The following is a 14,107-nucleotide window of genomic DNA, read 5'->3' on the forward strand; positions in this document are numbered from 1 at the left end:
AATCACATTGAAAAGGTTACTGTTTACAATTTATTGAAAACACAGAGGGATTGACTTTTCTAGTAAGGAACAAAGGAAGAAAACATCAAAAATAGTCATCAAACTCTATAAGAATTTTTACAGAAGCCGCAGGTTGACGAAAAAAAAAGTCACGAAACATTCTCATATAACTCAACTCTGCCTAAGCATGCAATGAGATCTACATAAAATAGAGTGAAAAGTTATCTTTCTAAAATGATAAAGAAAAGTCAGAACCGAGCACAAACCAGCGCCTAGTCTTTTGATATGTCCTGCTTCCTAAACCAGTCCACGCACAATTCAGCTCTTGCTAATAACATGCAATCCAGTTTATTTGTAAGAAATTATACACAAAGGTGGGCATATAGGTCCAGGACTGTAGCAAATATGAAGTCAGAAAATTTAAATACTATCTTTGATATGTGCAAAAAAAAATGAAAGAACGTATTCAACCATTGAAATTAAGCTACTGCTTGCAAAGGCTAACGTAGTCATTAACACAGATTCAAACTCTTTAGCAAAGCTACATGCAAACATCCAAAAGCAGTGTTCAAGAACCTTGGAGCATCTACAAAAAGGAGATTTTTTCTCGGATGTTGAAGAATTTACCCTTGCAACGGGAAATGCCATTGAACATTTTGTGCATAATGAAGCATATCATCTCGAGTAAGTGTATAAAATCTTTGATGTCAACCATTGTTTGAGAAGTGGTCACACTGGTGATCTTTACGCTGCAATTCCAACTGATGAGGAAGGAAGAGGAAATTTTTTTTTACTATAGTAATAACAAAGCTGTGGAAGTTAGTAATAGATACTTGTGCGAGACAACAACACAAAACCAGCAAGATAATGACACTGAGAATAGCTTTCCAAATTTTATACCTCCTTTTCTCAAAAGGTTAGTTGAAGGAATTAAAAACACAAATCTTTTAGCAAATTTGATGATGAAGACTGAAATTCTAACAAAGTAAAATTCTTATTGATATTTGTCAAAGATATATGATACAGGATTTAAATAATAAAAATTAGAGAGAAGGACCACCGAAATACATTCAACTCTCAAAAGTTAGTGTGCAACAAAAATCACCAAATTAAATTGAAATGCCATCGAGATCTCTGCAAATATGAGCCAATTGACATTGAAATGAGTCATTCTCTTTTGGACAGTTTCCAACATGAAAAAAGACGATTCATTAATGCATCCCCTTGTGGAATTGTATTTGGATAAATCCAATTGCTGCACAAACCAGTCAATTAAACTTGAAAAAATGGGCATTCACTTTATTGTCACCCATGCAAAGGAAGTTACAGCTTCTTTCGTGCTCTACGAGCATAAGCGCCTCAATTTCCTCTTCTAGCAAACTTTGTTAAAAGCTTGTAAAAGGCTGTAGAAAGATGCAGACTCATTAGTGATGTGAAAACAATTAGGAGCAAAGATAGTATTGCACAATTAAGACCCGTTGTAGAAGCTGCTATTTCAAAACTGATGATGAAAAACTTTACAAGCTTTCAGGAGCCTATGCGTCCTCAGGTATCTACAGAAGAATCGGAAGTTATGAATATCTTTGGGAAAAAGCAAATAAAAGTAACTGAGATAAGAGACGAATACCCATCAGTTCCTTATGATTGTTGCGAGCAGTTAAAACTGCCAGATGAGGAAATCATCTACCTGTAGATGTTTAAGCAAATGTAGATGTACAACCAGAAAAATTGCTAAACATTGACGGTTTTGTGATACTTGTCAATGGACAACCAACCTATAACAAGAATGTTTGGGCAGCACTTATTGATTTAAGAAAAATACACAAAGCACTACTTTGGATGAAAGAAAATAGTATTGTGCATAGGTACATTAAAGCATACACAATAGAATAGTTGAGAGACTATTGATTCACTTATTAGAAAAAGAAAAGGGACAAGAGCAAACTTATGAAGCACCAGAGGGAGCAATATAGGAAAAACTTACAAATGATGCCAAACGCCCTTAGTAAAGCATTTCTCTATACAAAAACTTGACTCGTCAGTACCAAAAGACTATATTCATAACTTCAAGAACTATAAAAACCTTGAGAATGGCCAATTTCAATTGAAAAGATTACATGATTTAGGGGAGGATCAATTTCAAGAGGAATTGGACATCAAAGCAGTTTCAAATCTCTTTCCTTATGGCAAAGACCATATGTGGGACACGTCCCGTCATTTATCAATGCGAAATGCAGACTACATCAAGAGGCGTCTTTTTTGTAGACACCGACAGTTCCGCTTAGACAAAGCTATCTATTTCACAACTTTCAGCATCAAAACCTATCTTACTTTTGTAACAGTGCTGCACACAATATTAGGGCTGTTAGGTTAATCAAAGTGCAAAATATTTTCTGGATCGACTTCAACACAGAGCTCCAGTCAAATGTGAGAGGATCTCGACAGTATTTTCATGCTTTGGTGGGAAAAGTCAAGTCTATGATATTACAGTTATTTATTAAACCCTCTTGTGCGGAATGGTGTTCTCCAGAATTCATAAAACACTTAAGTGACATCAACAGTCATGTGGTTGGCGTCGATAAAATGACACCAGCTGAATTAACAGCAATGGTCCCTGTGTCTGTGGTCATACATTTTACAAAAAATGGAGAGCCGTATTCAACGACCTTTCCTGTGTAAAGTTGAATCCCGTCTTTGGTAAAATCAAGGACAACTATTGACGAATTGAATACCAAACGAGTGGTGCACCACATGTGCATTATAATCTCTGGGTAGAATCTGTACGAGTCGCTGGAAAATCATCACTGGATGAAGTTGCACGGTACATTGATAGCTTTACCACATGCCATTTTCCTTATAAACTATCGAGTCCGACCCTGCACAAACTTATTGTTAATCACCAGATGCACCACTGCAGCAAATACTGCCAACGGAAATTCAAAAGAAATTGAGGCTAATTGATTAGTGATTACAGATTCGGTATTCCTCACTCTTTTAAGAGTTCAATTATTGGTCATATCGGCTCCAAGTTGCCAAACTATATAACAGACTGCATGACGAAAGGTGAAAAGTTAGAAATTGATGAGACATGGGAAGAAGTGAATAATGCGTACGAAGGTCTGGGCAGATGGACTACGTCATTTCTATTAAAGTCAGTTGTCAAATGACTTAAATTCCCTTAATTTAGATCCGAATATAATTTTTGACAGAATTATAGGCAACCTAAAAAATACAATAATGACAAGCTCATCACACTGATAGTTTCTGGATTTGGAGGAACTGTGAAGTCATGAGTAATTAGTGTACTTAGAAGGTCTATTTGTCAGGAATTCGCGAGGGGGATTTTCCAGTTTTTGTTATGGTCCCAACTGGATTTGCCGCTCAGAGTATAAAGGGTGTTACCATTAATCGGTGTTTAAGTCTGCCAGTTGACCAGCAGAGAACTGCAAAGTATGCATCGTTATCCACCAAACAATTGCTGATAATTAAGAAAAAAACTTGGACGAAAACAAATTTTCATTATAGATGAAATAAGCAAGGTTTCGTCTCTGATTCTGATGTATATTTATTTGCAATGGACGTGATTAAATCTAATAGTTTCCCAATGGGAAATTCCAACTTTGTTCTCTTTGGCTATTTTCTTCAATTAAGGCCCGTGTCAGTAAATCCACCTTTTATTCCTCTTACCCGTCTAGAGATTCAAAATAGACTTGAATCCATGGGATACTTTAATCTATATCAAGAATTTCAGTATGATAAGCTGACAGTCAACATGAAGCAAAGGAAGGACAAGCACTATGCAGATACTCTTGCAAACATAGGGCTTAGACAGGTAAAACATATTTATTCACTAGAGATACCCCTTTGTCCATCTGTATCTTGAATATGCTCCTCCAGTTGGGGCACCAACAAATTTCATAAGAAATCCAATCAAATTAATTTTATTCAAAGAATAGCCTCTCCACCTCAAGATATGCTGCTTGACTTTAAGATAAGCTGCTTGACTTCAAGATACGAAAAGAAGTGTCCCTTGTGTCAGGGAGAAAATTATCAAAAAAAGATTCCTCCTTTTTACGCTTGTACTGACCCCTTTTCAAGTTTACAGTCTTTTCTTTTTCACTAATGAAATTATTTGCCCCATATAATATGACCCAAAATTTAAATAGGTGTTCTCAAACTTTCTACTGATTGTTTTTATTAAATGACGTTGCATTCCCTTGCCTGTTTTACATATGGAAGCGTTTATAAGCCTTTTACATGTTGTTCTGGTTTTGGTTTTACTTCTGAATAAAAATTCGGCTCATCCAAGCTTGTGAGTTATATCTAAAAGAAATTTTATGTTGACGTTTGCATTTGCTTAAATCTTCTTTTTAGTTATGGTTTTGATAGTTGAGTGGACCTCAAGTGGAGCCAAGATGTTGGTTTTGTTTTTGGCGATACTCGTCAAGTGGTTTTAGTTTCTTTTTGATTTGTCTCTCTTAAAGTGTAATTCCATTTCGATTGAAATGCAGGGTAATTAATTTTTTTTTTCTTTTCTTTTTTCTTTTCCTTTTCTTTTCTTTTTATTTTCTTCTTCTTTTTCGTATCGTTTTATTTGTAAGTGTATTGGGGTTGTAAGCCCAAACAAGCTTTGCTTCGGGCCATTTGATTGTTTTGTTTTGTTATTTATATTAATAAACCCATCTTTCTCTTTCTCTCTAGTTAAAGAAGAAATTTTAACATTTGAAAATTTGAAGCGTAAGCAAAGTTACATTATTCTGCTCTAACTGATAAACTATCTATAGATGAACAAACACGTAATCAAATTTTCAAATTGCCACTAATGTAACAAATTTAGCTTATGCCTCCTTTAAATTCCACTTCTTAAAATTCTCCTTTAAACTTCTATCAGCAAAAATAAATTTCTTCTATTAAATATATAATTTTCCTGACTGAAAGACAAAGAACGAGTTCGCATAAAACGATTACACTAGTAATTGCAAATTCCCAAGAACTATTATACTAGTTCTTTTACATTTTAGTTTTAATGGGCGGCTTTTCAGATTTCCATTCGTTAGAGAAATCTAACGAAGGTAGGTCTCAAGGGTCTGGAAATCATATAGCGCCAGTTAACTCAAGGATAAACGGCGAATTCACCCTTTTCCGATATTAGGATTTAACTCAAGAATAGCTTGTACAAATTTGTCCTCAGTCTGTAAATAAGAAAAATTTTCTAAGTATAAAATTCTAAGTAAGAAATATTTGTTAAATACCCGTGACACCAAAATTGGTAGCCTCTCCCTAATCCCTAGTAGGTATAACTCCAAAAGAAGACTCCTTAAAGGGAGAATAGCACAGAACGATGCTAACAACTGCAAATAGTATGCTAAAATAAAAATAAACGATTGCCAGAAAACGATATTTAATTTAGTTTCAGCCTTCCATCAAGTTTCCAAAAATTTCATACCTCTGTTTATATCCAAGAGACCCAATATTCCTCAACCGTTATCAAAGAAATAATGCAAATTTAGTTTCCAGATTAATGGCTATTAGCTTGTATCCTATTTTGTCAGCCATTGGTACCACATTGGATGTCGCTGAGTCTTTTCTTCTCTCTTAAATAACATGCAACTACCATTTCCAACTTCTATTGACATTGTTCTTCTTTTTTGAAGTTGTGCTTCTTCTATAGTACGGTGAGAATCCTGCGCCTAAAAAGGTACATAATTTATGTGAAGTAAACAGACACATTTTCCTACCGTGCTTGACTCATAACACCGTGCTTTGGTATGGCAATAAGCAAATCAGTATCTATTTTTCAACAGATGAAACACATTCCAAAATGGTGAGCAGGGGAAATGGGCAGGCACGTACGCAGGGGGTGGGGTCCAGCCTCCCCCCCCCCCGAAATCCCCAAATTTGTGTGTATTTTTACATGTTTTTCTGACACATCTCACAGAACAAGGATTTTGAAGGATTTGAAAGACCCACGAAACACATTCCTGCGTACGTGCCTGGGCAGGGGAATTCAATCCCACCATCCTTTCACCAAAAAAACGTAGTTTTTTATTGTTTGACTATAGACCACTAAGATCGTTTCGCAACAAAAGAATCGAAACAAAACTTGAAATATATCTAACCGAGAAGACAAACAAAAATAAAGTACTAAAAGCGAAACAAGAATAAAAATAGGCGAAATTAACCACAGTTGCTTTAAAAATGTAGAGTACGCAAAGTAAGCAAGAAGATATAATTCAGTGTTTTATTTAGATAGTACTGAAGGATTATCCGAACCAGTGCTTCCACTATGTCGGATTTTTGGCCCTCTCGACGAAAAAAAAAAAATAGTGTCGGACTTAGGAATTTTTTCGGATTTTCAATAAGGAACAGATATGTTTCCTATTCTGAATGGTTCTAGTTTGTTTGTTTATTTTTTGTTTTTTTTTATACTAGAGAAGGATTTTCAAACTAGCAACATTCGTGGGCCGTTCTGTTAGTGATTTTCAAAAGCCTTTTACCACTAGTTTGAGAAAGGCAAAACTTTTGAAAATTCACACATGTGTGTTTACTGCTCCTGCCAATTTGGGATTTTAGGAAAGTTAAAGTAAGACTTTTTGCCAGGATAGGATTAAAAAGGAATGATCAAATAACTTGGTTTGCTATTGTCAGCAAAGTAAAGGAGAGCTAGGCTAGTATGGTTCTACTATGGCTACTCACAGCCACAGGTCCAAAATGTTGAAAAATCTGAAGGAATAGCCCACCAAAAAGAAAAAAGCAATTGGGTCTGGGCCCTTGTATGTAGAGTACAGTAATAAAAGATTGATAAACCTGTACCTATCTTTGAAGTAAAAATTTCATTCTAATAGAGATTAGGCTGCAGCAGACATGTTACCTAAAATTGAGGCTATGAAGCACAAAGAGCCATCATAGCTCTCCTGTAGCCTACTGCACTATGGCCAATCAGAATTAAACGGATTCTGGGCCAAGCAGGATACAGTGTCTGGTACGGAGTATTTAACCTGTAATAGGGTAGCCACAGAAACACCTATTGGCACAAATTAGCGATTTTTTTGTGAAAGAATATAATTGCTGTGAGTTTTTCTTTTCAGTTTTACTTATCTAAAACATCTCAAAAGAATATTTTAAAATACAATTGCATTCAGGCGCAGTATATTAAATACGTAACCTAAAACCAACTAAATATTTAATGAAAATATATGTACAATGTAGTTTCCCACCAAGCCAAAGCAAATTGTCTGGTATAAACACCGTAGAAACCAGGTATTGTCTCATGTTCACGACAAAAGTTCTCGAGTGTGTATTATATAATACATAAGTACATAATTAAATATTTAGTTGGAATTTTGGTTAGGTTAGGGTAGTTTAGGACGTATTTAATATAGCCTAATGCAGCCTTGGCGGCCACCTTCCATTGTTCTTTGGTGTAGTTTCCATAGTTTTGTCACTAAACGATTATATTTTCATCATATTTTGGTAAATTTCATTATGATTAACCTAACTTCAAGTCTTAAGTGTGGTGGCGATAAGACAAAAGTACCCTTAGTAAAAAAAAATATTCAGAAGATTCTCTATTTTCCCAATTAATTCGTGAGCTATACTACAAAAAACAAAAAAACGTGAGAGTCGATGCACTTTTTAACATTGATTCCAATAAAATACACCTCCCTCACCCTTCAATGTTCCGGATGTAGCTCTAGGCTACACAAAAACTGTCAATTTTCTTAGTCTGGCAATTAATATGTTCTTACCGGTTACTTTCCTGTTGACAGTTGGGTCACAGGAGTAACATTAAATCAGGGTTTTCTTATAAAGAAAACAACTCAAAATGCACTCTGTGACAGAATACACGACGAGTCAATCACATAAAGCCACAGGAAAAAGCACCACAGACTTACAGGTCGGAACAGTAGTGCATTATGGCAAAATGTATGGGACCTAACTGAATATTTGCACATTAAAAAGAGGAAGGGGTTGGCTGGGAGCAGAGCCATTCCTAAGGGTTGGGTGATCCTGAGAAAAAACAATTACAGCACCCCCACTCCCGACTCAACTATAAGCTCCCCCAATCACACCCAACACCCATCAAACAAATATGAGTTAATTACACATGCTGGTTATACAGTATAGACCCATGGAGAGTAACACTAACAGAAAGACAAAAAGACATAAGGCATATTATGATGCTTCCTTCCAATGTAATCAACTCTAATCAATCTTGATTACAACAGTTATCAAGTAGTGTGTTCGAATTGTCCATGTTTCTTTTGTACAAAGGAGGAGGGCATTTGAGGCAGCCTTTGTGTTCATTTTTAGATGAAGAAATTACAAAAGCTGTAACAAACAAACACATGAAAAATTGTAATCTGCTCTCATGTTTAGCGAGAGTCAACAGGGGCGAAATTGGTTTCACAAAAAGGATATTAAAGAAAAACCTGGGGATGAATGCTACAGCATTTACAGGGACAAGGCAGCATCCATTTAGTTCTTCGCAAAATAGTTTTTTTTTTAAATTCTACAAATAAAGAAACTTTTACAGTAAAGTACAGCTACATTAAATAAAAAAAGTGCATAAATAAAGTACAATAACAATTTAAGCTTTACACCAAAATAAATCATGCACTCAATTTTTATTGTGATTCGTATGTTTTTATGTGTCACAACATGAAAATAAAATTAAAATCATCACATTAAGCAAAATTACTGAGAATAATAAGCAATGTAGATAAATAGTTTATTATATATTGATGTCTTCTCTTGAAAGCTCAGGCAATTTTGGATTTATGAGCCGTATGAGAGGAAAAATGTTTAAGATATATCCAGTTTTCAGTAGATTGCAAATTTTACCAATGTATCTTTTTTAATACTTGATATACAATTTTTTACCAATTGCAGATTTTACCAATGTATCTTTTTTTATACTTGATATACATAGTAGCTTTGATGTTGTCCAGCAACATCTTCGCAATTACCTGAAAGTTTCTACTTAATATTCTTAGCAGTTCCTGAGATATACAAAACGAAAACCCGGATAAATATAGTAAATTAAAATTATAGTAATATAAATTATAGTAATTCTGATAGGCAAACTAATTAGAAAATTACACTAGAATGCTAAACGAATATTTTGCAAAAGCAACATCCAAATAATCTCAAATATCTAATATTCTATCTCTTACATTATCCATATAATCAATATTCTATCTACCGAATTATATTTTTCGCAATATTTTTTTCTTTTCTTTGGATTACAGTTGTATGAATCAAGAGAAAATCCAATATAGTATAAAAGAATTTGACTCACAAAGCGTTGGTCTTAGTAGACATTACTATTTTGAAAAAAAGAATAGATAGAATTACACATTTCTAAAGAATTAAAATGTGTCACCAATTTTAGATTTTCCCATTGTTTGACAATAATGAATTCCACAATAACCTTACATTCCCCTAGGATATAATTTACAGCCCTTTCCCCTAAGATCTAGGGGGCGAGGGGGGAGTGTCATCCTCTTCCAAAGTTGATATAAATGCCCCTTCAAAAATAACGTTATATACCCTCAGGACATAACTTACGACACTTGCCCCCAAATTCCAGAGGTCTGTTGGCCTCTGATCACTTTCGAGTCTTTAAAAAATTCTACAATTTTCCATATCAAATCAGACTTTTTCAAATTTGATGTGACCACCCCATCCAAAATAATCTTACTTACATATCCCAAGAGCACAACTTAAAACTCTCCCCCAAGTTTAGGGGCTCTGTCAATCCAAGAATCACTGTCATAAAACTCATAGACTAGCTGGGGCAAGGAGGCCTGTAAAACTCCAATAAATTTGAACTCTAAAAAAAATAAATCTTAGAATTTCCAATCAAATGAGCCTCCTCCTAAATTGATTTAACAAACCCATCCACAATAGCCTTATATGCCCCAGGACACAACTTATAACCCTTTCCCAAAGCTTAGGGGACTGTGTCAACCCCAGAGGCATTGTGTTATAAGACGTCGATTTCATTTAACAAAGGGCTATCTCAAAATTTTGAGATACATTTCGGAGGAAAGGCCGTTAGGGGGGGCTAGTTGCTTTCTGATCACTTTTATACAACTAGAAAATTCAAATCAAATGAGCATCTATGAAAGTTGATATGAACACCCCATCAAAAATAACTATATGCCCGTAGGTCACAACTTACAACTCTTGCCCCCTAGCTTTTGGGAGCTATGTCAGCCCCAAAGGCATTTTTATTTGACACAAGGATTATTTTGGACAAAGTCACTATCGCAAAATTTCAATTGGATATACTTGAGAAAAAGAGGGCATGGAGGGGATGTTGCCCTCCAATCACTATTGACTCATAAGATAGGGAACTAGAACTTTCGATTGCTTACAAAATGAGCCTCCTCCATAGTTGATACGACCACCCCTTCTAAAATAAACTAACATACCCCTATGGCAAAATTTACAGATCTTTCCCGTAAGCTCTAAGGGCCAGTGTTAACCCCAGAGGCACAGTTATATGACAAGTGGACGATTTTTAACAAAAAAATCCATCTCAAAGTTTGTATCAGATGCACTTGGGGGGAAAGGATATTAGGGGCTAGTTCCCCTTTAATAAATTTAAAAAGAAAACTTTTAATATCAAATCAGACGCTTCCAAAGTATATATGACCACCACTTCAAAAATAAGCTTATATACCCCCGGGGCACAACTTACAACCATAGTCCCCAAGCTACAGGGGCCTATTGCCCCCGATCACTTTTGACTCTTAAAAAGAAAACAAGAATTTTAAATTATCAGTAATATGGGCGTCATCCAAAGTTGAAATGACCACCTCTTCCGAGTAACTCTATAGGCTCCCAGGCCACAACTGGCAAACCCTATCACCAAGGCTCTAGCGGGGGCTTTGTTAGCCCAAGAGGCATGTTTATAAAACACATAGACGATTTGCGGGAAGGAGGGCAAGGGTGCCTGTAACCCTCCAATAAACTTTACCTCTAAAAAATTAAACTGGAATAATTAAATTTAGCTGTAGCTTAAATCTAGAACATTTCAAACTCCTTTCTTTCTTTTTTTTTACAAGGGCTCAGACGAACAGTAAGAACAATCAAAAGTTGCAGCCTTCTTCATATGTTGTGGAATATTTTTTTCCTTTTTAAGTCTATGTGTTTTCTGATTTTTAAGACAAAATTGAGTAATCAAGTGCAATATAAAAGAGAAAAGTGAGACTGTTGCTAAACCGTGGTACGCCTCAACCTCCTGTTCCACTTAAAAACTATTTTAGCAAAACTTTTCATCGATCTATCTTTTGTCTGTGGAGTATACGGGTTTCTTGTTGCAAAAATCAGACACAGCAAAAAGTGGAAAGTAAAGTTTATCATTGGTAAGATCTTTACCCTGAAAAATGAATCGAGTAAAAAGTATTACATTTACAAGAGCTACTCTCCACGTAGGGTTATTAGTCAGATTTTAAACACATTTGAAAAAAAAAAATTTTGCGAATATTCATCACAGTCACTCATTTTAAATGGATAAATTCGAGGCTAATTAATACAATCAGTACTAGAATGAATTAAACTACAGAAAAAAACGAAAACTATGTTATTAAAGCAATAAATGGGCTTATCAGGAGAAGGGAGTACACTGTCAGGGTAAGAAGTTTTATTTTGAAAACGAGCATAGACTAAGTGATTCATTAACCATAAAAATGACTTTACAACTACCCCCCCCCCTAGTGTGCAAATATATACCCTGAATTGTATTTATGCAATAGATTTTTTATTATAATGTCAGAACAATACGTGTTGTAAAGAGTTGTTAACAAAATATCTGACAAAACATATATTACGCTACCAAACCCTGTAAGTAATTTCAGGTCTCGTTAAGCGAACGCATAAAACACCCCTTAAAATTTCTACTATTTCAAAACATCATTTTTACAAAAATTAGACAATTAACTAGGTTTGGTAATACTTTCTGGAACATTAATTTTGATCTGGATACTGTAAACATAAGTTTCACAGAGTCAAAATCTGGTTTTTCCTACGTTAACTTCTGTTTTTTAAAGAGCCTTTTTTCTTGATGGGAACATTCTGAATCCCACAAATAAAAGGAGTATAGTATCCATCAGTATCTCTGAAACTTTGTAAGTAAGTGAATGGCTCTATGGACCCCACTCCCATGAAAACCGTGACTGAAAAAATAAACTTTAAAATACCTTGCAAATTGTATGACCGAGATGTTTTCTTTGCAGTTCTAATAATTCTCCCAATGGATTGAGATATATGAAGCTATGGTACACATTATCACAATTTAAAGACTGCGAAGTCTGTTTTGAAATAAAGAATGATTTTTGACACTGAATTAAGTAGTTGACAGCTAAGAACATAAAACCAGATGTAAAAAAAAAACTTTGACAACTTTAAAAAATAAGATAAAACTAGACTTATCTTTGTCAAAGACAATATGAAAGCATTGTCCAGAACGACGAGATACACCCAAGTAAAAGGTTAAAAAATAAATTTACTAATAGAGGTGGTAAATGAAAGGGGAGCCAGGTGGAGAGGAGGCTAGAAATAGAGAGAACAAGAGCTAAGAGCTCATATAGCACTTGTGACGAGGCAAGAAGAGCTAAGAGCCAAGAGCTCATATGGTATGAGCTCGAACAAATTCTAAGAATCAATAGATTGATTTAAAAGGAAAATCAGAGGCTTAATGCCGGTCAGGATTTAAAATAAGAGCTCTGAGTCACGATGTCCTTCTAGATATCAAAATTCAATAAGACCCGATCACCTACTCGTAAGTTATAAATACCTGATTTTTTCTAATTTTTCTTCTCGCTTTAGCCCCCCCATATGGACGAATCTGGGAAAACGACTTTATCAAGTCAATTTGTGCAGCTCCCTGACACGCCTACCAATTTTCATCGTCCTAGCACATCCATTAGCACCAAACTCGCCAAATCACTGAACCCCTCCCCCCAAAGAGAGCGAATCCAGTACGGTTACGTCAATCACGCATCAAGGACATTTGCTTATTCTTTCCACCAAGCTTCATCCCGATTCCTCCACTCCATGTGTTTTCCAAGATTTCCCCCTGCAACTCACCCCAATGTCAAAAGATCTGGTCGGGATTTGAAGTAAGAGCTCTGAGACATGAATTCCTTCTAAATATCAAATTTCATTAAGATCCGATCACCTATTCGTAAGATAAAAATACCCCAATTTTCATGTATTTCAAGAATTTTAGTTTCCCCCTCCAACTCCCCCCAATGTCACAGGATCTGGTCAGAATTTAAAATTAGAGCTTTAAATCACATGATGCTTCTAAATATCCAATTTCATTAAGATCTGGTCACCCTTTCGTAAGTAACAAATACCTCAATTTTCAAAATTAACTCCCCCCCCCCAACCCCACCAAAGAGAGCAGATCCAGTCCAGTTATGTCAGTCACGTATCTTAGACAGGTTTTTATTCTTCCCATGCAGTTTCATACTGATCTCTCCGCTTTAAGTATTTTCTAAGATTTCTGCCCCCCTCCAACAGCCCCCCCCCCAATCACGCTGGATCCGGTTGAGATTCAAAATAAGAGATCTGAGTTACGAGGTCCTTCTAAATATGAAGTTTCATAAAAATCTGATCCCTCCTTCGTAAGTTAAAAATACGTCATTTTTTCTTATTTTTAAGAATTAACCCCCCCCCCCCCCCGATAGAATGGATCCATTCAAATTACGTAAATCACGTATCTAAGACTTCTGCTAATTTTACCCACCAAGTTTCATCCCGATCCCTCCACTCTGAAGTGTTTTCCAAGATTTCAGGTTCCCCCCCTCTCAACTCCCCCCCAATGTCACCGGATCCGGTCAGGATTTGAAAAAGAGCTCTGAGACACGATATCCTTCTAAATATCAAATTTCATTGAGATCCGATCACATGTTCGTAAGCAAAAATACCTCATTTTTTCTAATTTTTTAGAATTAACCCTCTCCCCCCCCCAACTACCCCAAAGAGAGTGGATCCGTTCCAGTTATATCAATCACGTATCTAGGACTTGTGCTTATTTTTCCCACCAAGTTTCATGCCGATCCCTCCACTCTAAGCGTTTTCCAAGATTTTA

General features: G+C 35.6%; 1 long non-coding RNA gene across 4 annotated transcripts in view; it reads right to left on the reverse strand.

Moving 5' to 3' along the window:
* Window positions 1-400: 400 nt before the first annotated feature.
* LOC136042766 (uncharacterized) overlaps window positions 401-14,107 on the reverse strand; it is a 38,557-nt gene continuing 24,850 nt past the window's right edge. For 3 of the 4 annotated variants that reach the window (XR_010621419.1, XR_010621417.1, XR_010621418.1), the window contains one exon: window positions 401-5,690. This is a non-coding gene — a long non-coding RNA (uncharacterized LOC136042766). Of the gene's footprint in view, window positions 5,691-9,730; window positions 9,834-14,107 lie in introns of those variants that run through there. The other variant, XR_010621420.1, reaches the window with a different exon arrangement.

The sequence above is a fragment of the Artemia franciscana genome, unplaced genomic scaffold (genome assembly GCF_032884065.1).
Source record: "Artemia franciscana unplaced genomic scaffold, ASM3288406v1 Scaffold_1966, whole genome shotgun sequence".
Classification (NCBI taxonomy): Eukaryota; Metazoa; Arthropoda; class Branchiopoda; order Anostraca; family Artemiidae; genus Artemia; species Artemia franciscana.